The sequence below is a fragment of the Xenopus laevis genome, chromosome 6S (genome assembly GCF_017654675.1).
Source record: "Xenopus laevis strain J_2021 chromosome 6S, Xenopus_laevis_v10.1, whole genome shotgun sequence".
NCBI lineage: Eukaryota > Metazoa > Chordata > Amphibia > Anura > Pipidae > Xenopus > Xenopus laevis.
Window position 1 is genome coordinate 79,783,226 of NC_054382.1, and position 26,008 is coordinate 79,809,233.

A 26,008-nucleotide genomic window follows, 5' to 3' on the forward strand; every position below is an offset into this window, starting at 1 on the left:
TCAGATTACAGTAGAGAAGGGAGGGGTGGGGGGGGGGAGCAAACTGAGCATGCTCTTGCCCAGGGCAATGAGGTTTAAGCTGAAGGCAGGAAGTCTGATACAGAAGCCCATGTGTACACAATAGAAGGAAAGAAACGTAGTGTTTCTTTTGACAGGGGGCTCAGAGCAACATTACTTTGGGGGTTTACTGATATATTTAGATGGACCTTTCTGATAAGGCTTACTTAGTTTTAACCTTTCCTTCTCCTTTAAAGGGGACCAGTAACCTCAAAAATATTGCAAATCCTATTTTATCATGTTAGTCAAGCAATATGAACTTTAATTACACTGTATAAATTATTTGAATCTTGTTTCCATCAGTCAAGGAATTCCATAATTATAGCCGGCAGGAGCCATTTTGTGGACACTGTTATTAAGGCAAGTATTGCATCATCTTAGAATCTTGTTTGTGCACCAGAATGGGGGACCCAATATCCATCCTCATGCACAGGCTACACTATTAAATGGTTAAGGGAACGGAGGAATGTGGGGAGAGCAGTGACATCTAGGAAGTGCTAGATGGAAAGTGAAAGTAATTGCTTGCCCCACCTCTATGCCCAGGGCATAGAGGAGGGGCAGGCAATATTTGATTGACAGCTGAGATTTTTAAATGCATTTACAACAGCTATGAACACTTTAACAAAAAGAAGTATTTGGATTGTGTGTTCAATTTGAAAACGACTTTTATAACACAGCTTTTTAGGTCTGGGTGACAGGTCCACTTTAAATTGATTTAAATAGGAAAAGGGTATGCTCAGGGTATCAGGTTCTTGGCAAAATATTGGCTCTATCTGTATCTAATGTGGGTAGCTATTTCAGGGTTTTGTAGAAAGAAAGGGAGAGACATGGGTCTAACTACTAAATAGAATATATTCATGTTTAGTCAGTAATTGTTTTCATTAAACTTTTCACCTATTTAACTGAAGCTGCCTGTCAGATAGCCAAGGCGAACCTTCACCTGTCTGATATATTCCTGGATCAAAAATCCAGACTGCACTCAGTGTGCCCTTTAGCCATGACCTTCAGCACCTATTGTGTTATCATCACTTTATTTATAATTTAGTTAATAATGTTATTCACCTTGCGGTAGAAACATATTACTTTAGTTAAGGTTATTTCACAGGCCTTAAAATTCCCATAAAAATTCATAACCTGTGGCACATACTTTAGCTACTGGTAACTGTCTAATAACTTAAAAATATACTTTAAAATAGTTTGGTTTTATATTGTAGGGTGAGAATGCCAACTTCTGTTGAGAAGACAATTATGATAATGATAATTTGTTTAAGCTGAGCTATCTGTATAATTACAAAGTCCTGTAACTCTGATGTCCTTATAGTATAAAGCATGTAAAATAACAGCTTAAGCACATTTTTTTTTTAATGTTTCCAAAATATAAAGTTTTAAAGGAGAACTAAACCCTAATAATTAATATGGCTTAAAATGCCATATTTTATATACTGAACTTATTGCACCAGCCTAAAGTTTCAGCTTCTCAATAGCAGCAATGATCCAGGACTTCAAACTTGTCACAGGGGGTCACCATCTTGAAAATTGTCTGTGCAGTTGTTTAGAAGCTAAGATTAGAGGTTGTGGCAAATTATCAAGCAGAAAATGAGGTTTGTCTGTAATATAAGATGATGCCTGCCAACAATTGTAAAAGGAAAAGCGGAACAAAAGTATCAGCCGCTTGTAGCAATTTTTGACCATGGCCATTTTATGGCCACACTTTCCTATTTACTATGTCTATTTTACAAAATAGGGCAGGTTATGAAAGTTTGAACGCATTTCTAAGCGTTTTAGGGACCCTAGCAACCAGATGGCTGAAATTTTAAACTGGAGAATAAAAAGCTAAATAACTCAAAAACCACAAATAAAAAATGCAAAACCGATTGCAAATTGTCTCAGAATAGCACTCTCTACATCATTCTACAACTGCCAAAAAAACTCTTATTTTAATTAAATACTGCGGGCTGAGCTGTCAAGATTGAGACTGTCCCACAAAAAATGGGATGGTTGGGAGGTATTATTAATCAATTATGGTGCTAATTGCACTGATTTCTGTGCTGCCATGTAGTAATTATCTGTACTAATTACTAATCAGCCTTATATTGTGACATTTCTATTCTATGTGTACTGTATATGTTGAGTCAATCCTTAAACTCAGTAAGTGACAGCAGCACAGAGCATGTGCAGTGATTCACCAGAAAAGAAGCTACACACATATTTTCCCTGTGGTTGCCTGGGGCTGGTACAGAAACCCAATGCACAATATTGCTGCCCTACTTTTTTAGTCAAACTTTAGTTCTCCTTTAAATAAAGCAACATGCTCAGTCTGCATATTTTACTATTGATGCATCGAAAGATTTTCTTGATTGCTGCTTTACAACATTTGCTGTAGTATTTATAAGTGTCTGTGCCATCTGGCTAAAATCCAAAAAATTACTCACTATTTTCTTAAAACCACTTCAACCAAACTCCTATCCATATTTTAACGTATCTATCAATAAATTTACCTGAAAAAAATCTGGTGTGGGAAAAAATTCTGAATTGTGAGATTTTTTTTGGATTATCAGTATCACTGAAAACCACAAATTAATTAGATTATCGTAAGAAACCCAGTGCAGATCATGATATCTTCCAATTGTAAGCAGGACAACTGCCATTGACTTCTACGCAATCTCAGCAGGTTTGAGATGGAACATTTTTTAGGGGGTTATTTATCAAAATCTGAAACTTTCTCACTATTTTTTTCTCACCAATTCTGCATAGACTTTTCCTCCTTATTTATCAATACATTTTCTTAAAAATGTATTGTACGGGAAAAGACTCAACAAAATCATGAAAAAATCTGGAAAAAAACCTGCAACTTTTTCAGATTTGCCCAAAACCATGAAATCTTCAGATTATTGAATGAAACCCAACGCAGATCAGGATATCTTCAAAATGTCAATAGGACATCTGCCATTGGAGTACTTTTTTATTCAGACTTTTAACACCATTTGGGTTTAATAAATTTAAAGAAAGGGGTTTTTTTTTTCTACGAAAAAATTGTGTTTTTCCCTTTAAAAGTCTGGCCAGAAAAAAAGGACTATAATAAATAAACCTCATAACAGCATTTGGGTTTAATAAATTACGAAAAATGTTAGTTTTTTTCCCCTCTGAAAAAATGGTGACTTCCCCTTTAAAAATCAGACTTATAGGACTAATAAATAACCCCATTAATGAGTTTGCAAAAGCTATATTCAATTTACATAAAATAAAAAATGTTTGGCTTTGCATAAATTGCTTTTATTGCATCCCCTTTAAGTTATTTCACTCAGATGTAAGGAAGCTAAAAAGAATTTAAGGGGAAAACATTTAGGGGGTTATTTAAGTCAGAACATTTCTCACTTTTTTTTATAAAATCACTCTGACCAAACTCCTGTGCACTTTTTAACCGTATTTATCAATACATTTTCCTGTACAAAATCTGGTGCTGGAAAAGAATAAAAAAGCAAAAAAATTTTTATGCCGGATTTGTTGCCAAAAAATGCGACTTTTTCAGATTATTGCCTGAAAACTACTAAATATTCAGATTATTGAATGAAACCCAGGGTAGATCATGATATCTTCCAATTGTAAATGGGACACCTGCCATTGACTTCTACATGAACTCGGCAGGTCTGAGACGGAGTACTTTTTTATTCAGACCATTGGGATATGAAAAATTCTAACAATTTCTAGATTTTTGTTCTATGAAAAAATTCTGTTTTCCCCTTTAAAAGTCCCCTTTTAATAAATAACCCTCTTAGAATATGGGATCAACAATAACAATATAATAATAAGATAATGACACAGGTCATGCCAGTGCAGAGTTCACAAAGAAAAAAAGTGTAACATCATCTAATTAAGTGGCATAATTTCCTTACTATATAAGATACCGCCAGGTCTTAAAATGAGAAAATCAAGGTGATATTTGACATGACTGCCTTGTCTATTTAAACAAAGACCATTTGTAACTGTGACAGAGTTTTTCTTTATATCTATATACTACACACAATTACTGGGTTAGGGTGAAGACACACAGGGCTACTAGTAGCAACTACAAAAATAGACAATGCTGATTTACTGATAATTGTTGCTACATGTTTTAGCAGAAGCAGTTCTCAGTATTGTCTATGGCAGGGTATTTTCTGGCGTTTTGCCCATAGCAGTGCTACAGGATCCCACCATAAAGTGAAGGTATTCACAGTATTGTATAGAAGATTTCCCAGTCTCACAAGACATTGGTGATTTACCATGTGCAGCAGATATGTGCCACAGAAATGTTACGATGGATATTGTGATCTTTGCACTATGCAGAACACATTGCAGAGCACAAGAGTTACCGTATATACTCGTGTATAAGCCGACCCGTGTATAAGCCGAGGTACCTAATTTACCTAAGAAAACTGGAAAAATGTATTGACTCGTGTATAAGCCTAGGGGCCCCATGTCAGATTTCAAAATGTGAATGTTGGTGCTTTAGAATGTACGGACAATACATAATCAGGTCTTCAAAATAAACATTTTTGGCTCCATCTAGTCAGTTGCAATGGAGTGCCTTTCCCTAGGTATTCATGTGAACTTGTAGTCAGACCATTGTTAGGCAAGGCTAAAACTGCGGTCTCAATATATAATAATTGAAAGAAATATTTTGACAAAAAAATAATAAAGCTATACTTACCCTTAACAACATTAGTGGAAGAGCTAAAACAGCTTAGTGCTGTTTGACTGGGGTTGAATAAACCAAAGCATTCTGAATCACTAAGGTCGCCGATCGCCGCCCGGAGCAGGTCCAGGAGCTCCGGGCGGCGCGTCCTTCCCTGCCGGCGTTCGCTCCCAAAATGGCGGCGCCCATGGCCGCCACGTGGGTAGCGGCCGGCGCCGCTACCCACGTGGCGGCCATGGGCGCCGCCATTTTGGGAGCGAACGCCGGCAGGGAAGGACGCGCCGCCCGGAGCTCCTGGACCTGCTCCGGGCGGCCGCGGAAGGAGCGTATCTGCGGCTGGTGAGGGATTTACGGTATGACCCGCGTATAAGCCGAGGTCGAGTTTTTCAGCACATTTTGGGTGCTGAAAAACTCGGCTTATACGCGAGTATATACGGTACATTTGAGTAATGATCAGTTAATTTTTTCGCTAGCCATGGATTCTCGGCGAAATTCTGCATTTCGTTATGTGCAAATTATTTCGCAAAACTACAGCAAAAATTTGCTGCGGAAAAATTTGCTGAGAAAAAATGCCCATAAGAAAAAAACGCTAATGCATTTAGACAAAAATGGTTACCAGGCAGTAACCAATCAGTGACTTGAGGGGGGGGGCACATGGATCATAACAATTTCCTTTTGAATCTGAACTGAATGCTGAGGATCAATTGCAAACTCAAAGAACAGTTATGTCCCATGTGGCCCCCCTTCAAGTCGCTGACTAACTCAGAGTTAGAGAGCTGAAAAGCAGGAAGTTACTGTATGTTTTGTTATGTTAGACATCCAGTCTTTGCAAGCCTTTATAGATTACATTTTTTGGCTAACTAACTATATTATAAACAACATTTAGTATGTTATAGCATGACCAGTTCTAAGCCACTTTTTAACTGGTCTTCATTATATATTTTTTATATATGTTTTTAAATTATTTTTAAATGATTCTATTCTTCTGAGTCTTTCCAGTTTTCAAATGACCCTAACTAAAAAAAACGAATACTCTTTAAGACTAAAAAGAATTTGTTATTGCTAATTTTTATTACTCGTCTTTCTATTCAGGCCCTTTCCTATTCATAGTCTAGTCTTTTATTCAAATCATTGCATGGTTGCTAGGGTAATTTGAACCCTAGCAATCAGATTGTTGAAATTGCAAACTGGAGAACTGCTGAATAAAAAGCTAAATAACTCAAAACCCACCAATAATAATACATGAAAACTATTTGCGAATTGTCTAAGAACAACGCTCTCTACGTCACACTAAAAGTTAAGTCAAAGGTGAACAACCCCCTTTAGTAGTTGCATGCAAATTTAACTGCACTCACCGCAGTTTGTTGAACACAACAAGCAGAAAAACTATGCATGGCATAAAAAAGTAATTTTTTTTTACATTTGGTACTCAAATTTTATAGGAGTAAACAAACCTTTAACTACACAACTTGTGCATTTATCAGTAGCAGTGGGTGTGACAAAACAAAAATGTATCTCAACCACATTATAGAATTACATACCAAAGCGAAATAAGTCATGGTGCATACCAGAAAGCTAGAATGTATTGTTTTGTTTAAGCATTAAGCTCCATGTGTTTCCATTAATCATTCTGTGCAAACGTGTTATTCTAAGGGCAATGGAATATGGGGAAGGTTTTGTATCTTTAATGTCCTTCTGCTACATTGTGATATTTTGCCATAAGCATAAGGGCAGGGGCACACGGGCAGATTCGGGGTGATTTAGTCGCCTGGTGACTAATAGCCTCTTCTGCAGGGCGACAATCTCCCCGAACTGCCTTCCGCCTGCTATAATGAGAAAACACCAGCGCCAATGCACTCGCGACGCTTCGATTTCGGACGACTTCGGAAATTGAAGCACCGAGAGTGTGGCATGGTGAATTAATTGTTTAGTGCCATACTACATAAATTAGATAGTTGGATTTTGAAAAAAAAAGCAACTTTAATTGAAGCTAGTAGAACTTTGTGCATAAATATTCTGGCACTGAGATCTGAAATAGGTGCTGACAGTATATAGTGACAATCAATTTACAATGGTTTAAGAGTTCATTTTGTGCACCTTCTTTTTAGGCACGGAAACAAATCTATTTCATTGTTTCTATTGTTTTAATGTTATGTGACATTATGCTATGAAGATGTGAGGTTCAGTTGCTGAAACCCAAACTCTGAAAAAGTCAAAAGTGCTTTATATAAAGTTGCTACAGAAAACAACAGAGGCTTTACATTATTCGGCTCCTTAAGCAAGAGTGACAAATGGTAGACTAAAATGCACCCAGGAAAGAGACAGTGCAGAAGATTTACAGTGTGTATCATGCAATTAATTTGTCCTAATGATCTCTAGTTACAGTGTAAGGGAACCAAAGGTACTCTAATTATTATCCAGCTAGCTAAATAAACATGTAGCTACCTCAGCTTTAGGAATCAATTTGTCTTCCTCAGCATGATTTACTAGCATTGTAGCTGACAAGGCTGCCTGTTCCTTGCATTTCATTTTGTGTCCAGAATAAAAGTCTTCTATGAAAGACGGAAACTGATAACCTGTGATTGTGTACACCTTTACTAGTAATTTTTCTTTTTTTATGCTTTATTTATATAGGGCCAACATATTCTGTAGACCTGTACAGAGAAAACGTAGCCTATTACCTAGTGGAGAATGCAATGTAATTTGCACTCAATTCCAACCCCCACAAATAAAAATAGCTGCATAAATCTCACATCTATCCCTACCACTTGTCCCTAATACCATTTAATTTGGAAAACTTGACATACATTTTTTTTCTGGTATGATCCCTGCTACCAAACATATGATATAATTTGCACAATCTTCCCAAAGTTATCTCACCTGCTTTTAGTTTAAATCCCAACAGCTAAATATAGTTTGTGTCATTCAGACTAAATAAACAGCTAAGCCAACTGCAGACCTTCTTGGTAGCTGCCAGAACCACAAAATTACCGATATTATTTAGCCATTATTTGACAAAGGTTAGAACCTTGTCCCTTTGAAATAATTTTTGTAGTGGGTGACAAGCCCCTTTTAGCTCATCTTACCCCTATGTCATGCCCAGTTTGATGGAAGGAATATGTTAAAAGGTCGGCCTGCCACTTAGTTGGCGAAAGAGGGGTGCAAAGGACAACCACAGGTCATTCATTGACCCACTTTAATTACATAAACCTTGGTTGCTAGGTTAGTGTCAGGGTTTATGGCTTAAATTCTCCAGGCCTATCTTCTACTCCACATAGCTCACAGAATGCTGGCAACACAAAATTAAAAATGAATGTTCCATTAGTCCTACCAGCAACCATCAGAGTGTCCTACCCTAGGACTGCTTATCTCCTTACATACAGTAGAGTGAGGGGACATAGGTTGAATCGTGACTCCTAAGGCCTGGCATTAAGATCCATGAGTGATGCAATGTTAAAATAAAAAATAATTACTGTTGCAGGGTTTTTAAGATTAAAGTGCTTAAAGTGAATCCAGTGCTATTTCTGGTGTTCAATTATCTTATTGTGCCATTGTCTGTAAAAAAAAAAAAGTGTTTCACTTCCTAGCTGTGCCCCATATCAACGAGCACTAGCATTTGTAATCAGACTATCTGCTCATATTATGCTGAGAGTAGCCTTTCTGGCAAGTTCTTCCGGTCTAGTAAGCAGGGGCAATCCTGGCCCCTCCGCCGCCCGAGGCAGCAGCAGTTGCTGCTGTCCCCCCTCCCCTGGAAATTCGCTCTTAAAAGTACCAGGAGCAGCATTTTTGCCTCCCCCTGGTACCTAGTGGGGCGCTGCCGCCTGAGGCGACAGCCTCAACTCGCCTCATTGGCAAAGCACCCCTGCTAGTAAGAACTATCATCTTACCTATTTCATCTAGCTATTTATATATTATAGCTACAGCGACAATTTATCACTAGAAACTAGTTTTGAAAATGTATTGCACTAAAATCCAATCATTTTGCATCCAAGGAACCTTGCCACTCATAGGCAGAGAATATCAACTTTTGACCTTTAATATGGGTAGGGGGCTGCAAATTATATGTTTATACTTGAAGATATCTGTTAGAATTACTCATTAATTATGTACATTCTGTATATTTTGGAAACACTGCATAAAGCATCGCCTTCTCTTTGACAATAAAAGTGTTAAGGCCACACTCTAAGCACCATCTGTTAATGTCAAAATAATATGTTGTTTAATGGTGAGTAGAGCAAAGTTTAATTGGAATATATTTTGGAAATTTTTATTTTACCCCAACTGAAAAATAAACACATACATTGTTACTAAAGTTGTACGATCCTTTGTTTTTAGTCTTCTATATTAATAATAATAATACTGACATTAAGTATAATTTTTCTGACCAGTAAAATACATGCCTGGTGGCTACCCTAGCTGGCACTCACTGTAATAAATATATATTTTAAAACACACATTGGATGTGTACACTTTATTCATATAGTGGTGCATTCATGAATAGTCTGCATGATTATACTCTGGTGCAGTTGGCAAGTGTTGTTTAAAGGAAAGTCTGTTTGCACTTGGGGGTGCCAAATGTTAGGCCCACCCAAATGATTGTATTGACTTACCTGAAACCCTGGGCCAGTGCTCCTATTGGCAGAAAACTGCACCGGCCCGGGGTTATACTAGTGAGCACTATGGAGAGATCTTCTTCCTGCTTTCTCTTTCTTGCACATGAGCAGTAGAACGAAAAGCCGAACTTTAACTAAAAATCGATTTGTGGTGCTCGCTAGAAAAACCCTGGGCCAGTGCAGTTTTCTGCCAATAGGAGCACTGGCCCAGGATTTCAGGTAAGTAAATCACTAACTTTTGGCACACCCAAGTGCAAACAGACTTTCCTTCTCCTTTAAAGCTGCAGACAGCCAGAGGAGAAACAAGTTACAAGAGGCACTCGTACAACATTGAATGTTCATTTAAAGAGTTGACATTCACAATAACAAATACACATAGATTTTAATACATATGCATTAATGCATTGCTTCTTTTTAAAGCTACAGCCAGGTTACTAATGTTATGACCTGGTACACTGAGACAGGTTGAACAGTTATCTGTAACATTTGTAACCTCTTTGTATCAGTTTCCAGTTAAAGGACATACTATAACCTTAAAAAAATGGACTGTGTCCTTGTAAACAATAACAGCAGTCGGAAGCTCTACTCTTCTTGCTGAGTACTGACATATGTCGGGTCACACCCTGCTCCAGGCAACATAGTAGAATATTACACATTTGCCTGCAGTGTCAGAGCTCAGCTGCGTGGCTGCCCCTCCTTTTAGTGCGTAGATATGTTGGCTAACTCAAGTGGAGAAAACCATGTTCTTTTGTCCTGTTTGCTTTCAAACAAAGGTTTAAATAGTGCAGTAGAGCTTTCTGTTTCTTAAACAAAGTCTTAAATTATGTTGTGGTGCTTTTTGTTTCTTGAACAGAAAATATGTTTCAGCTGATGTTAGCTTGATTTATTTTATTCAATATTCTACATAATTCCCATATTTTATATGATAATACAGGCCAGTGCCGGGCCAAGTCAGCTGGGTGCAGTTCTGGGCCAAATTGGCTGGGCACCCTAGGCAATCCGGTCGACTATGTTGCCCTCTTTGTGTCCATGCGCAAACATGCGTGGAAGAACGCACGTACCTAGTATGTGCACATGTGCATTCATGGAAGAGTGCATAAGCCAAATACAAAGTAATTGCTTCCATAGGTGGGGGACACAAGGGTCTGAACTAGGGGAAAGCAGCAGAAGAGGTACGTGCCTGAAGCCCCTCTACTTTTGTGTGCCTCCTCTGCCTGCCCCTAGTTCCGGCACTGATACAGGCAAACCACTTGCTACTAAATAGTTGCCAAGCGTCTTTGTCAAATTGCTTTTATAAATAAATCATAATATTATCTTTCATCTATTATACAATTAGCATCAGAAAATGAATACCATTACAGTGTACATCTTATTATATGACACTACATTGAGATGAATAGGCCTCTATTTTGTTGTCATGGCACCTTTCACCAATAATTAACTTAGGTATAGTAATAATTTCAAAATATGAACTATATAATACATGGGCATGCTTAATAACAATGATGACAAACGTCATTGGTGATGTTGCCCATATAAACCAATCAGAGCTTTGCTTTTGCTTTGTAACTTGTATTTGATTGTTGAAATCTAATTGCTGATTGGTTACTGTGCAACATCAGAGATTTTTTTGTTCCAATGTCAATAAATATGCCCCATGATCTTAGATCCCCTCAGTAACATTTAGCTAAGCTAAGACATATGTTGTTTACACAGGCCTGGATTTGTGGAAAGGCCATCAAGGCCCGGGCCTAGGGCGGCAGGATTTTAGGGGGCGGCATGCTGCCCAACCACACCCATATTGGTTAAGAAACACAGGGGATGCACAGGAGATATGATAGTTTTTTAAACTTCCCGTGCACCAATCCCATTGCTCCAAAAATTTGCTTGAATGAAGGGGAGAGGACGGGAGCGATGAACGACAGCAGGCCTAGGGGCACCTGCTATGTAAATCCAGCCCTGTTTATACAACATGTGTACTACAAATGGTGATATGTCAGAGGTACTAAATTTACCTGAAACTCTATAAGCAACTTCCCAAATTGTGTTCAAACAAAATATAGAAAAATCCCTTACTTTTGGAAAAATGAATATGAAAACATTGATTTTATATTATATGACTTGGGGGCAGATTCACTAAGCTCGAGTGAAGGATTCGAATGAAAAATACTTCGAATTTCTAAGTATTTTTTTGGTACTTCGACCATCGAATTGGTTAAATTCGTTCGAATTCGAACGAAATCGAACGAATCGAAGTAAAAATCGTTCGACTATTCGACCATTCGATAGTCGAAGTACTTTCCCTTTAAAAAAAACTTCGACCCCCTACTTCGGCAGGTAAAACCTACCGAAGTCAATGTTAGCCTATGGGGAAGGTCCCCATAGGTTTGCTAACCTTTTTTTGATCGAAGGATTTTCCTTCGATCGTTGAATTAAAATCCTTCGAATCGTCCGATTCGAAGGATTTAATCGTTCGATCGAACAAAAAATCCTTCGATCGATCGATCGAAGGATTAGCGCTAAATCCTTCGACTTCGATATTCGAAGTCGAAGGATTTCAATTCGAGGGTCGAATTTCGAAGTATTTTTAACTTCGAAATTCGACCCTTAATGAATCTGCCCCTTAGTGTTCTGTAACTAAGAAAATAACAAATGTTGCTAGTAAGCATATTACCAATTAGTTCTAAATTAAATCAAACATATTACAGGTATTGAAAAATTAAGGTAAACATGCTGAAAAAAAATACAGATCCTTACATCAATCCAAAGCAACATAGATTTTCCAATGGGACTTAATTTAATGTAGTAGACATTTGACAAAGTGATTGACATCTTTTAGGCAAACAAAGTGGATAGATCTGAAACAAGATTCTGTCTTGCAGAGGAAGATGTTAGCCACTCACGTAGGGCACTCTGGAGGGTGGCAGTTTCACAAGAGCATTATGTAATAGTATCAGGTTTCAGTCAGACTGTCCAGATTAAAAATTTCAACCATGGGCCCCTTATGGTATATGGTTTTGGGAACTGGCAAAAGAGAAAGGTATTAGGACATCCTTTAGACTCTACTCCTTCAGGTCTTTGACTAGTAATCCAGCAGGGTCAACTTGTAAATATGTCTTACGGCTGTACAACATGCTAGGCTGTTGGACATTGGACAGATAGTTGCCAGATTTAATTCAATGAAAAAACTTATCCCATGGTTTATCTCATGAAAACTCATTACAATCACTTTGGAGACAAAGTAGTGAAATAGTGTACCAACCCTGCCACAGGTCTAACAAACCAATATCTGACAGGATTGGAGACACTGTAAGGATTATTTTCTCCCACACCCCCAAACACAGCAGACAAGCTCAGGTGGTGAATAGGGATAGGCAAATTTGACCCGTTTGGTTTCACCAAAAACTCGCTGCCGGCAAATTGTTGCCGACGCCTATTACAGTCTATGGGTGTCAAATAATGTTGTCGCGCGATGAAACAAGGCGAAAAAAGTAGTGAAGTGACAAATACACAAAAGCATTGTTCTAGCACTAAAACATAACCTGTACTGACAAAATAGTGAACTAATATATGAGGTGGAAAAGGATTATCGAGGAGAAACGATTTGGATTTTCTTTTATTGTTTTTAAGGACACTGCCCTGCACCATTCCTAATTTTGTGAGATGGTTGGTATGTTAGATATTAAAGTAGAACAATGACTTGGAACTTCATCACCTAAACGAGTTCACTGTGTTTGAAGGGAGGGGGCAGAGAACCCTTGCAGTGTCTCCAATCCGATATTATAGAGGTGATGTAGGTTTTGCTACCAGTGTAGGAATGCAAAAAACATTAAAACAGTATAAGAGCATGTATTGGGAGAGCATATTAAAGACTGTTCTGTTATGTGAGTTTGGAAATGCACAGGTTATATTTGCCAGAAGGTTCTTATCTGCTTTTTATTTTTCAATTGCTTTAGGAAATGTTATCAGGTACATTCTCATAGTTTTCCATTGAATCACAATTTTACTTTTTATTTATAATTTAATTTGTGTTTATAGGTGTTTCTGTCTATCTCATACAAAATATGGCAGTACTTCTGCTCACTATTGAAGTACATAATGTTCCAGAAAATATTGGCAGCAAGAACTGATCCGATTAGTTATTAATTCCTGGCATATGATCATGCCACTCATTTTGATGACAGTCAATCCAGGTAACAGCATTACACAGAAGCACACATGATAATTAGTAAAAGATATTTGGAAAATCAACATTCATGGGTAGCAGGCCCTGTTTCAGACAAACAGGATGACATGTAACACTTTAAGCAGATGTGCATGGCAGCGGGATATTAATTAAAAAATATTAATTATTTTGAGAACCTCTAGGGCAAACTATTTACTGTGTTACCCAGAACTCTTTGTGCAGACCATGGTAGAAATCATTTGTCTATGTACGATTAAAGAGCAGGATGTCTGCCAGTGTCTAATGAAAAAATCTAAGGCAGGGAATGAATACAAATGTCTTCCTGTGTCTCCAGTGTTTTGGAGTAATAGGAACTATTGTTCTTTCCTATTGCTACAGAAACTGTTTTCTCCACTCTTTGAGGGAAGATCATACAAAACAAATGTCTAAAAACTTTTTACCATGTATTTTTTGGAAATATATTTGCAATAAGCAACAAGGCCAGACCTTGCTTGCTTACTTTTTTCATTGTGTAGATATATCATCAGTCACTATAAAAAAATTAACATGTCAAAAAAGCTCTTTCCACATAAAATTGTTAGTACACAGTTTTTCATCTACTGTGACTACAATATTTTGGGCACCTAAACTCAGCATGTAAAAAAATTTCAGGAGTTTAAAAAGCTATTTACTCTTCGCAGTGAAATATCTAGATTGTTCATCTATTCTGTGCATAATGTATAATCTCTTTAAAGCACTGTAGAATATATCAGCACTATATAAAGGATAATAATATATGTGTGCAAGGTGCACCTTCCATACAAATCTGAGGTTTTGGTAACAAGTCCAAGGGACAGGCCCCCTTTTTTAAAGTACATTATAAAGATCATAAAACAACAACTGAGAAATATGATATATACAAAGAGATGAGAGAAAGTGATATCATGATGACTTGACATAAATTTGAGCCACTCTCTTTACATAACATTGGCCCCAAATGGTATTTTTTTTTTTATTATTATACCATACATATTTGCAATGCTGTGATCTAGGTCATACAGACAGATTAATTTTAGCAGAAAGGAGATTGAATTTGACTTTGCTGTTTTACACCTAAATAAAACTGAAAAACACAGAAACTCATAGCGGGTGAAATCAAATTAAGTTAAAGCTCTTTATGCAATGTGCTGACTTGTCATGGTAGTTATGGAGGTCATTGAAATCTAAGATGCTCACTGAAATCAGTTTGAAGTCAATGGGAATTTCTCTGCAATAGTAACCTAATCAACATTCTCCGAGATTAAAAATAACCCCCGGAGCATTACTCAGGATTCAAAAGGATGGCATGAGCCAGCTTTGTCGCTTTTTAAGCAAAGATTTTTAACGTACAATTTCATGAGTGCCATTTAACAGTGTTTTCCATTTGTTCGTTATCAGGAATATCACAGTATGGGTTGAGCTGGATACTTCTAATCCTCTTTAAGGCCTACATTATGCACTAACACAGTATTACAAGGGTGAATGTTAATATAAAATGTGTAAAATGTGTAGACCAGCAAGTCCTCTGCCTGAGCTGTCAGATGTATACACATTTGGTGGACAGCGGAATATAAATATATATTTTTTATTTATGATGTCAGAAAATATTTCATCTGGTCTTGTTTTTAACATCTTGTTCTGCTATACCTGTTATTCCCCACTACTTCTACTTAAAACTGGTGTTAGAACCCTAACATGAGCAGGGCCCTGGACATGGTCTCTTTTTGCACCACTACAGTTACGTATGAATAATTTAATATGACTGCAGAAAACAAAATGTATAATAGTTACATATTATTTAAAGCCTACTCTGGATAATACCAAGGGGTGATCTGATGTGAACATATTGACTCTAGGTCCATTTAGCAATAGATATATAAATCACATGCTAATGTTTTTTGTTTTGTTTAAAATGAAGCCTCAAACCAGAGATTGCCCAAAATGTGTTACCAAAACTATCATCACAAGAACATGTTGTGTCTGGCTACTGGACCAAAACCAATGCTCTGTTTATCAATCATTATTCATCAAAATGTCACAAGAACTGGTATGGCAGATCTGTGTGTTAATTGTTTGATTTTTATATATATTTTTCAAGCACCAAATGTAATGTTAATGACATGAACTTTATATGTTAATTAATTCATTGTATTGCTTCCAGACCAGAAATGTCAAGTTGAACTACCATGACAGTGTCTAGTGATCTATGTAAATAATGCTATTTAGTGTAGCTACTGGAACAAATTTTTCTGTTTAATTTAAACATGTGGGTTTCAGGTGGTCAGAAAGCCCCCTTTCTTTCTCTTCACAAGCCCTAGCCAATGATTGCACCACAAGTTGAATACCATATAAATGAAACAGTATTTTGTGAGGTTTAAAATTGTAAATCCCTCTCGCAGACAATCACATGCTCATGTTGTGACTGGTTTATACAATTGCCTTCTTATTGCATCCTTAAGGTGGGTGGTGAACTTTTTTAGCATTGGTGATGCTTCATTAAAGAAAAAAAAAACTTGCATGCTGCTCCATCTGGAACAAACTCTGTGCTAGAAGTTGGCATCTGGACGTCCTAAAAGCTAAACTGGTGTTTTTGAAAGTTTTTTTTGGTTTTAAAAAAAGTTGTAATATACAATAAAAGATGATTAAAAGACTATAAATCGTGTCATTGCTTTATCAGTTTTTTTGTAATTACATGCATAATTTTTCATGGACAGGAAGGAAATGCTATATAAAAGTCATTACTCAGTATCAAGTCTTTCCAAATTCAGACCACAAGAGCCTAGTCATTTAAAAAAAACAAGTTCTATGTTTTTTTTTTTTGGATTGTCCAAAATAAGGAAATCTTTGACTACTAGCATATTTATAAAATGATATACAGTAGAATTGCTGGCAAACTATATGCATATTGTCAAAATTATGTTATGTCTATTTTTTTGCACAAAATAGAAATTCAGTTGAAGTAATGTTGCTTAAGAAACTGATGCTGAGAATGAGAATATTTCAGCAAGACAAGGACTGATAACTGTAATAATACAATGAACATTTTCCAAAAAACAAAAAAAGTCATAGCTATGGGAATTGTTTGTGTGCAGCTATTAGATTTAACATTGTTAGAAAAACAAGCTTTTTTCATGGTTTGGTCCCATCCATCCATCCCATATCAGTACAGGTATAATCATGGCCATTAAATATTTTCTTTCTGTAGTGTCAAGCGAAAATGTAATATTACCAGTGGTAGAGTTTGAGGGATATCTTACTCTTATAGTACTCTACCATATTGTACCCTATTTGATCACAATTACATTTCTAGGATAAATACATAAGGATTGAGACAAATGGCCCTGAAATATAGACAAAAGTGGTAGTGTAATTAAAGGTGCCAAGTTTTCTACAAGTCAAGTAACCTATGCCAATTGGCGGGTAGAATATAATAGTTTATAATATATTAGTTTATAATATATAATATAATTTAATATCTTATCTAGTATAGGTAATTCTAAAACAACTGGAATTGCTGAGTAATCATTGAAATGATTACTCAGCTATTCCAGTTGTTTTAGAATTACCTATACTAGATATAATATGACCTGGATGAAGAAAATCTTCATTGTCAATATAATGGTTTAAAATTAAAAGCAAATATCTGCTTGGCTGGTTGGAAAACCTGTCCAAACTCTATCCTCTTTATTACATTACCAACTCAAAACAACAGCATGCACAGGGTTTCTATGTCCCTTCATTTCTCTTTCATAGTTCATGATGCATCCCTTACTTTTATTTATAGGAGTGACTTTACAACCAACATTTTTTATGGTAAAATCCTGCCTGCCTAAAGCTTTATAAACAGTCCCCTTGGTTCACAGACTCTAGAGTGCCTGCCTTGTCTTCTATTGTATTAAAATGTCTTACACAAGACTGGATAATAGTTACAGGGTTGAAAGGATTTTCTTTGTATTAATTAGATAAAATGCAGCATTCCAGTTGTTCTTGTTATTGGATTTTCCAAGAGGCAGTGAACAAATGTATATGACAGTAATGTTTTCAGGCATGTCTAAAATTATTTTGCAATGTCAGCTGTTATATATTAATCAGTAAATTTGTAATAGTGTTCAACATGAGCCAAATTCTATTTTTATTAAAAGTGCATTTTATCTTAATGTGAAGAACCTATAGTCTTAGGGGCAGATGTATTAAGGGTCGAATATCGAGGGTTAATTAACCCTCAATATTCAACTGGGGAATGAAAATCCTTCGACTTCGAATATCGATTTTGCGCAAATACTTTGATCGAGCGATCGAAGGAATAATCGTTCGATCGAACGATTAAATCCTTCGAATCGAACGATTCTAAGGATTTTAATCCAACGATCGAAGAATTATCCTTCGACCAAAAAAAGTTAGCCAAGCCTATGGGGACCTTCCCCATAGGCTAACATTGACTTCGGTAGCTTTTAGGTGGCGAACTAGGGGGTCGAAGTTTTTTCTTAAAGAGACAGTACTTCGATTATCGAATGGTTGAATAGTCGAACGATTTTTATTTTGAATCATCTGATTCGAAGTCGAAGTCATAGTCGAAGGTCGAAGTAGCCTATTCGATGGTCGAAGTAGCCAAAAAAACACCTCGGAAATTCGAAGTATTTTTTCTTCTATTCCTTCACTTGAACTTAATGAATGGGCCCCTTAATGTGTAGAACCTATAGTTTATTTTATTATTATTTTTTGCTGGGAAGTGGTAATGATTATGGTTTCATATTTGCTCTCACTACCAACACCAAACTCCCCTTGGAATGAGCAGTTTTAGGCCTATGGCACACATAGCTAATGAACATGTTTGGCCCCCTGGGTCCCCCCCCCACTCAAAATGCATTGACATTATGCTTTAAACCTTCCCCAATTGCATAATACCAGCACAGGAAATATTTGGGTTTTTATCCTTTTACCTCTGCTCTGAATAAAAAAAAGATAATATCCCCTTGCTGTTTGGTACAACATAGAAAGAAAACTGCTTTTAAAACAATAGACAAAATGCAAACCTTATTTATCAGGCTCATGATGGATACTGGTGTTTTTTTCTGCTTTACCTGGATGAGGCCTTGGTACTGACATTGATAAACACTTGAGGCTTTGGCGAGATCTGAAGCTCTGCAGTAACTGTGCATGTGTGTCCAGCGAGAATTAGAAAGAATCCATAACTGATTCTTGAAAATCTGAGTCTAAACTACTATACAAAATTATATAACTACAGCTTTTCATCGTGACATTATGACATTAAGCCTTGAGACTTCTGTGATGCAATGTGTATATATATATATATATATATATATATATATATATATATATATAAGTGAGTGCTGGTAACAAGCATTAATGATTTTAAAAATTAGTGGTGAGCACAACTTTCCCTTGTTTGTTATAGTTTATACAGGAGCTGTGACCAGCTCTATGTTGTAGCCCCCACCCTTCCCAGCTATAGTCAGGTGATTCCACTGGTGCCAATAAAAGGGCAACCAAGTTTGGGAGTTTTACTTTGAAAGCAGCAAGTAAGTTGCAGGTAAAACTTAGTCCCTGTGTAAAATGTATAATGAAGCAATAGCATTCTTAATGAATCAGATGCAATTTGAGTTTAGGACTCGCCAGATATGGGATGACCTTGACGTAGTTGACCAGCTTAATTATATTGCAATATATGGACAAACAATCCCTGTTTTGTTTAAAGGGTAAGGCATTTTTTAGTAGCTGTATGCACAAAATGTCTCAATGTCTTAAATATATTGATAATGGGTTGAGTGCAGACTACCTCTTGTATTTCTCCAGCAGCAGAATTCCATCATAATTGCAGCTGTGCCCACTTTCAGGAGGCACAAATATGTTGACCTTGGTAGTGAATATCCTGCTTTTGGTCACAAGTTATATCATCCATGTATAAGGTGGCATGTTGCACTTTCTCATCAGGCGGGAGTCCTGCTCAATGCAAGCATAAAGTACAAGATTCCAGTGCACTCAGGTAAGATGTGCACTATTATAGGGTGTAGATAACATTTTAATGGTTGCATAGTAGCCACTAATTATTATTTATTGTTGCGCCATAAACAGAAATGTTACAAATACTGTGAGTTAACTGACATAACAGAATATTGTGTGATTGCTATACAACATACTTATTGATACTATACTTTATGAAATATAATGTATATGCCTTATTCAATTTTATTTTACCATTTCTTCTATTCTCCTTCTGGAAGGAAAAAAAAAAAAAACAAGGTTATAAAACTGTCGAATTTGACTTAAAGCAGTATACCCCAACCCACAAGATCTAGTCCAGGTTTAAATCATAGCAACCAATCGGTAGTTAACATTTGGCAGTCTACTGAAATGAAACATTAAATCGGTTGCTATTAATTACTAGACCTGGCACAAACTATGAACCTGCTACTACAACTTTGATTCACCTGTGATCAAATATGTCACAAAACTTTTGATTAAACCTGTAACCATAAAAAAGAGAAATATTAATAGGGTCATATTTATAGGTTAAAAATATATACAACATATTCAGTACAATACTTAAGGCTTATCTGACCATTTGGTTTCTTTTCACTTCGCTCTTGGATATGTAAACCACCTTGAAGGAATTCAAGACACATACAAAACTTGCAATAAAACATAAAGATTTTCCCCTTTTTCTAATAATGAATATTCCTTTAAAGTTACGGCTCTACAGCTATGGTCCCAGCATGTTCAGCCTTCAGCTTAGTGTTGAAGTTAAACAACTGTTAGATATCCTCCTAATTACTTTTATACATTATAATATCTCTTGGGTACTTTTATTCTTTTTTATTTTATATTTATATAAAAGGCTGAAGGCAGATGCCCCTTATACCCCATAAGACAACCAGCCTGGACAGTTTGTACCAGGCACAATGTGTACACGTTACTGTGTTTGCTATTACTTATTACAGGGTATTGCAACTGTAAAAAAAAACAAAAAACCTATATAATGTATGAAGGAGACAAACCATCTGCTTGCAGTGTTTTCCACAACCTATTATATTTTACCACCAGAGGGTACTCTTCAGGGTCACCGGGTCTTTTAGCATGCTTTTCAGTAACCCTCTGTTCCCTGGAGAGAGAGAGCGCGAGAGAGAGAGTCACAAAACACTTGGCACCTGCTGGACACAGAAGGCACTAGATCGCAGCCAATAGGTGCCCTTGCCACGGTTTCCTACAAGGCAGAAACTGAAGCACCCAGGAAGTGACTTGTAATAGAAAACGGCTATGCCCAGAGCTGAAAATAGCAGGGATTTTCTTTCCCTTATAAAAGAGGAAAAAAACATTCACTCAACTAAGGACAGTGCCTTATTCAAAAGGTTTATGTGGCGGAATGAATTCCATTGTTCATCCTGCTGTCACAGGCAGGGTTAAGTCAGAAGCGATTTCCTACATGACGTGAACACGTAAGTCTGCGTTGTTCCTCTCTGTGGACATTGAGCTTGGCTTGCCCTTACAATTCCTACTCTCTGCCTCTCCTCCACCCCTTCTTCTCTTTCCAACAGAGGCACACACCCTACAGGAGTCAAACGCGTGCACGTATTAAAGTTACTCTACGCTGTTACGTCTCTGCTTGCTCTTTCTTCCTTTAATTGATGCTAAAGAAGAAGAATCCCGAAACCCCTTTTTGTTTTTTCTTTTAAGGGGAACACCATATAAAACAGCACCTACTGTAGCCAGAGAAATACAACAAGTAGACAGCAGGCTAGCAGATGAGCACGTAGAAGGGGTTAAATCCGACCGCCCCAGCTCTGTTGTGCGTATGCAATAATCTGTGTGGCTGCCTTGGCCGTCTGCCAGAGTGTTGCCTTGCCTCCACACACACTCTCTCACTCTGCCCCCCCCTTCCTCCCTTTTGCATGAAGTAGGATCCTTGAGCTGTTGCAGAGGGAGCCAACTGCTCCATATTTGGCTTCTATTACACATTTACATACTGGAGAGGGAGAGAGCTGTACTGCAGACATCATTTCTACTACAGTAGAGGAGACATACAAGACCTGTCTTTCTGTGAGGGGGGGCAAAAAAATGCAATAGCTCAGACACCCTCTTCATCCAACAAGCCCTTATACTGCACACTTTACAGTAAGTCGATTTTATTTGTCTCTCTGCTTTGCTGTTCTGATCATGCAGACCTTAACTCGCTAGTGCTAAACATGTATTTATAATAGCATTTCTCTGTACAGAACCCTTTCTGGGCTCACATATGAGCCTTGCAGAACTATAGATCACAGGCTTGTTTTTCCCCTTCCTGGTTTTTATTCTGGCCGAAAGTACCAGCAATAAGTGAAATTAGATACAGACATTTTTAAATATTTGTTGAAATGATGTAGTGTAGTGACAGGAGTGCAGCGTTGGTGCAAAGGTTCTTAATGAGTGCCACCGTGTGTATTTTGTGTAGAGTGGGGCCTGCTTTCCATAGTAACTGAGTGTTTTAACCCTGATCGGTAATAGGGAGACTGCTGTAATTGCTTTCCCCATGGGGTAAAGAACAGTGTGAGAGTGTGTACGAGAGAGGAGAGCACACGTTTGTCACCTCTCTTAGTCCCCCTCCTCCTACTGTCTGATCTATCAGTCTGCTTCTCCTCAATACAGACCACCTGGTTCCACATTACTATGGAGAGACTTGCACAATCTTGCCATTATTTTGATTGTAGTTTTATCCCGTCATGATCATGAAAAGAACTGGCATGGTTAAAGATACAGAAAGCTGGAAGGCTGAATGGAGCTAAATTAGGCAAGCCCGACTTGCGGCCCTCCACTGCTGGACTAAAACTACCAGCATCCCCAGCATATTAAGTATATGATTATTTCTAGTATATTTAATTATTACTGATATTGAGCAGGTTCATTTAAATGTTTATGCAGCTTATATGTTTCTGTTAAACAGTCACGACTACATTTCAGATCTTCCACTACAGTCCAAATTATTATTATTGTTGTTTAACTTTAAATTGGTGTAAATAGGCCAAACCAACAACAGAATATAGTAAGGAATCTGCACAGAGTTTGCTTTAATAATACAACAACAAATGAGCTTTATTAGTTGCCCTACATTAAAGCCAAGGCATTATGTTCTCCACTGTGGCCTAGTAGGTAGAAAGACAGGCCTGGAGTATTTGGCAGACAGACTGCTCCACCCCACAGTGCTGGGTTCTGTCCTCGCTGCTTTTACCCTGCCCTCCTGGAGAACAGTATGATCCAGTCTGCTCCTTCCAGAAACACTTTTTTAAAAGTAGCAGTAGGCATTTTCAAAACGTTTCTCATACTTGCACAAAGCAAGGGGAGTTTAGGAGCAAGCACATTAATTGCACATGCAATTAAGGCAATACATGTAAAATACTAAACTATATTGTGTTAAGAGGCTTAGCTCAGTTAAAGCAGATCTACTTTGGAAGGGGCTGTTTCTTTGCTTAATGTAATTTCAAGAATTAATGGCACTGAAATTATTGCTTGGATTTAGCAGGTTGTGATTTTAGAATAGAACCGTGGTTGAAGAATGCACAGGTATGCCTATATTGTAGTGGCCTCCATTTTTTCATATGTTAAAAATATTATAGAAAAACAACCCAGAAAAGGACAGATGGTATTGAATCGTGCGAGCTGGCGAAACAAGAAGTATTTTTTTCTGCACAACGCACTTCAAGGCTACAGATCTGCTAGAGCATTTAAAAATCTCTAGAATTGGGTCATTCTCTCTCTAAATGACGTGGAACCATATGACAGTCTTATCTCATCTGAGATGTAGCTGTACATAAATGCTTACAGTGTGGAAGCTCACTCGGAAGGACGATCATTGTTTTCTTATTGCCTTGTTTGTACAATTGTCTGCCGGGGAGTGTAGTTCATAGTACGATTATGAAGCTCCATGAGTAAGCAAAGCTGTGTCTGTGTGTATGTGTGTGTGTGTGTAGTGTAGTGTAGTGTAAAGTTCCCTCCTCCCAGTGGGTGAGTACAGAGTCAGGCGTAGCTGGGAGGAGGATGCGGTGTGTGTGAAAGGAGACAGGGCCTCGGGGGGGAAATGCAGCCTGGTTTTGAAAGGACAGACGGGTAAAAGACTTTAAGCAGATCCTGTGAAATAAGAGTGTGGATGAAGTTGTCAAGTACAGCCTGAATCCCTAAGGCTTTTCTCAGACACGGACTAGAGGCCTGTACACTACCCATACCCAGTGACTTTCTCTGACAGAACAGTGGATGCAAGGTAATCTTTTTTTCATAGGGTTTATATTGCATTAAAATGAGAATTAAGTAAAAAGCTAGAAAATGTGGGTGGTGGGTTTAACCCTTTGCACCTGAGCTCCACTGAATGCCGTTTATGTGCTGCATAAAGCAGACAGAGGTTAGTGCAATGATTCATTTGGAGACGAGAATGCTCTTTAATAAACAGGATTCGTCTCCCCTTTATATCTCTAGGAAATTTCACAAGATGCACTTTAGAGATGGCAGATCTCCATCTCGGTAGCATTGCCAGGTCTGCCATTTTGTTCATATACAATTATCTTACATTATGTTGTTGAAAATGCTGCTGCCGTGGAAAACAGGTGAACACTTTATAAGTCACAGAGAGCTTTTCAGTAACTCTTTCACTACCCAGTGCGAGCAGCAACAAGATTTGATTAGGAAGCACCACTGGGTCTAGATTTAATGTGCTAGAATATTTTTTTTTCTATGGTTTCTTTCTTGCTTAGTATTTTTCATATATAAACAGGAACTCAATTATTTTACTAAAGTATGGTCACTTGACCACAAAAGGGCCTGCTCATATTGCTGAGTTGCTACAGTATGCTGTAGCTTTATTTGTAGTGATGGGCGAATCTGACTTGTATTTGATTTTACAGCCACTTTAAGGAACATAATTTCAAAATGAAGAAATCAAAATTAACATTACGCACGTGCTTTAGAAGTTTCGATTTACGGATTCGTAATGTAAGATGTCACTTTAGGACAGCAACGTAGACGCAGGAACTTACTAGATAACACATCAATCTTGTCTACTTTACAGTATGTTAGTGCTGTATGACATCATAAGATTCCAGAATGTACCAGTAAGGGCTTTTATAGACATATTTCTGCACTTTCCTCTGAAGGCTTTGTTTCTTAATATAAAAATCTGAGGAAGAAAAGATTCTTTTTCTTCTAGCCTATAATGTCTATAGTATTGTATAGTATGTCTATAGTATTGCCATCGAAATGGACTTTAAGGGGGCATTAATAAAAAATATATAAATGTGAGCTGTTTAAGATACTATTTTGGTATGTGGTGGTTCATGTTACACTGCATTAGAGATGTGCCCACATTTGGCTGGCAGACTTATACCTCTTACCTTACAATCATCTGTGCTGTGTGTCCTTGTTATCAGATCTGTATTCAGGCCTGTAAGTAATTCTGTGAGTCTTGTAATGACTCATATAATCTTGCATTTGCCTGCCCAGTCTAGATCAGTTATAAATCTGAATAGTAAGATGTGACTTCATTCTCCTAATAGCTGTTTCCCAAGTCATAGTGTGGTTGTTGACTTAATGAGCTGTCTAGGGACCTCTGAGAACCCATGCTTTGTGCTGAATCGCACTGTGAAATGCCACCTGTGTCCAATGGCAACATCATACTTTTTTCACTTTCTCATGGTGCAGTGCAGGATAGGCCAGGATCAAGAGAGAACTATTCTAGAAAGGACTACAGTCTCAAGTTTGCAGCTGTGCATTGCATTTAATTGCTAACATGAGGCAGCTCTGTCATATCGAATTTAAGCAAAATCATAGGATATAAATAAAAACAAAACGTTGAAATAGATCTTTATTAATAATAATAATAATAATAATATTAATAATATGAAAAAAGTGTTTAGAGTGTTATATTTAAAGTGTTAATATTATAGTGAGGAAAAGTTAAAATATTAATATACTATATTGAAAGGTAAAATTGTAGTACAGAGAATATGTAATCCTCTCTAGCCTGATGCTGTCTGTGAGATTGTAAATTCATGTTAGCAGGACCTTCCTAGCCTATATTATTTTGAAAACCATATTGGTTACAAATTATTGGGAAGCATTGTATAACTTGCTTACACTATATAAATTAATGAAGATGATGAATATCATAAGGCATATCTCTGTTGGCAATGAGTACTTGCAGCCAGGTCTGGACTGGAAGCCAAAATAGGCCATGGCATTTCAAGTACACAGAGGCCCAACCAGCCCAATAAATAGTGACTTTCTATGGTTTCTTACAGCAGCCCCTCTGGCATTTGCCAGAACTCACAGATTGCCAGTCTGGGCCTGCTTGCAGCCATGTCAGTGTCTGTGGTGAACAGTTTACAAAGTAGCTATTCTTGCCCTGTTCATATGATATGATATACAATAATTATAATAGTCCATAGTTCTTGCAGCATTTTGTTGCGTCAGCTTTTAAATGTT

The 26,008-nt window shown here is 37.4% G+C and overlaps 1 protein-coding gene and 1 long non-coding RNA gene across 11 annotated transcripts in view; one reads left to right on the forward strand and one right to left on the reverse strand.

Moving 5' to 3' along the window:
• Window positions 1-19,601: 19,601 nt before the first annotated feature.
• LOC121395140 lies at window positions 19,602-20,088 on the reverse strand. The gene is made up of 2 exons (XR_005962273.1): window positions 19,999-20,088; window positions 19,602-19,784 (listed from the first exon to the last, which is right to left on the reverse strand). It is a non-coding gene; the product is annotated as an uncharacterized LOC121395140 (long non-coding RNA).
• Window positions 20,089-20,629: 541 nt separating this feature from the next.
• The window catches only part of atxn1.S (ataxin 1 S homeolog), a 179,517-nt gene continuing 174,138 nt past the window's right edge, over window positions 20,630-26,008 (forward strand). For 5 of the 10 annotated variants that reach the window (XM_041567755.1, XM_018269505.2, XM_018269508.2 and 2 more), the window contains exon 1: window positions 21,042-21,679. The gene's annotated coding sequence lies outside the window, so the exon portion shown is untranslated. Of the gene's footprint in view, window positions 21,004-21,040; window positions 21,680-21,702; window positions 23,796-26,008 lie in introns of those variants that run through there. The other 5 variants (XM_041567756.1, XR_001936326.2, XM_018269507.2 and 2 more) reach the window with 5 other exon arrangements.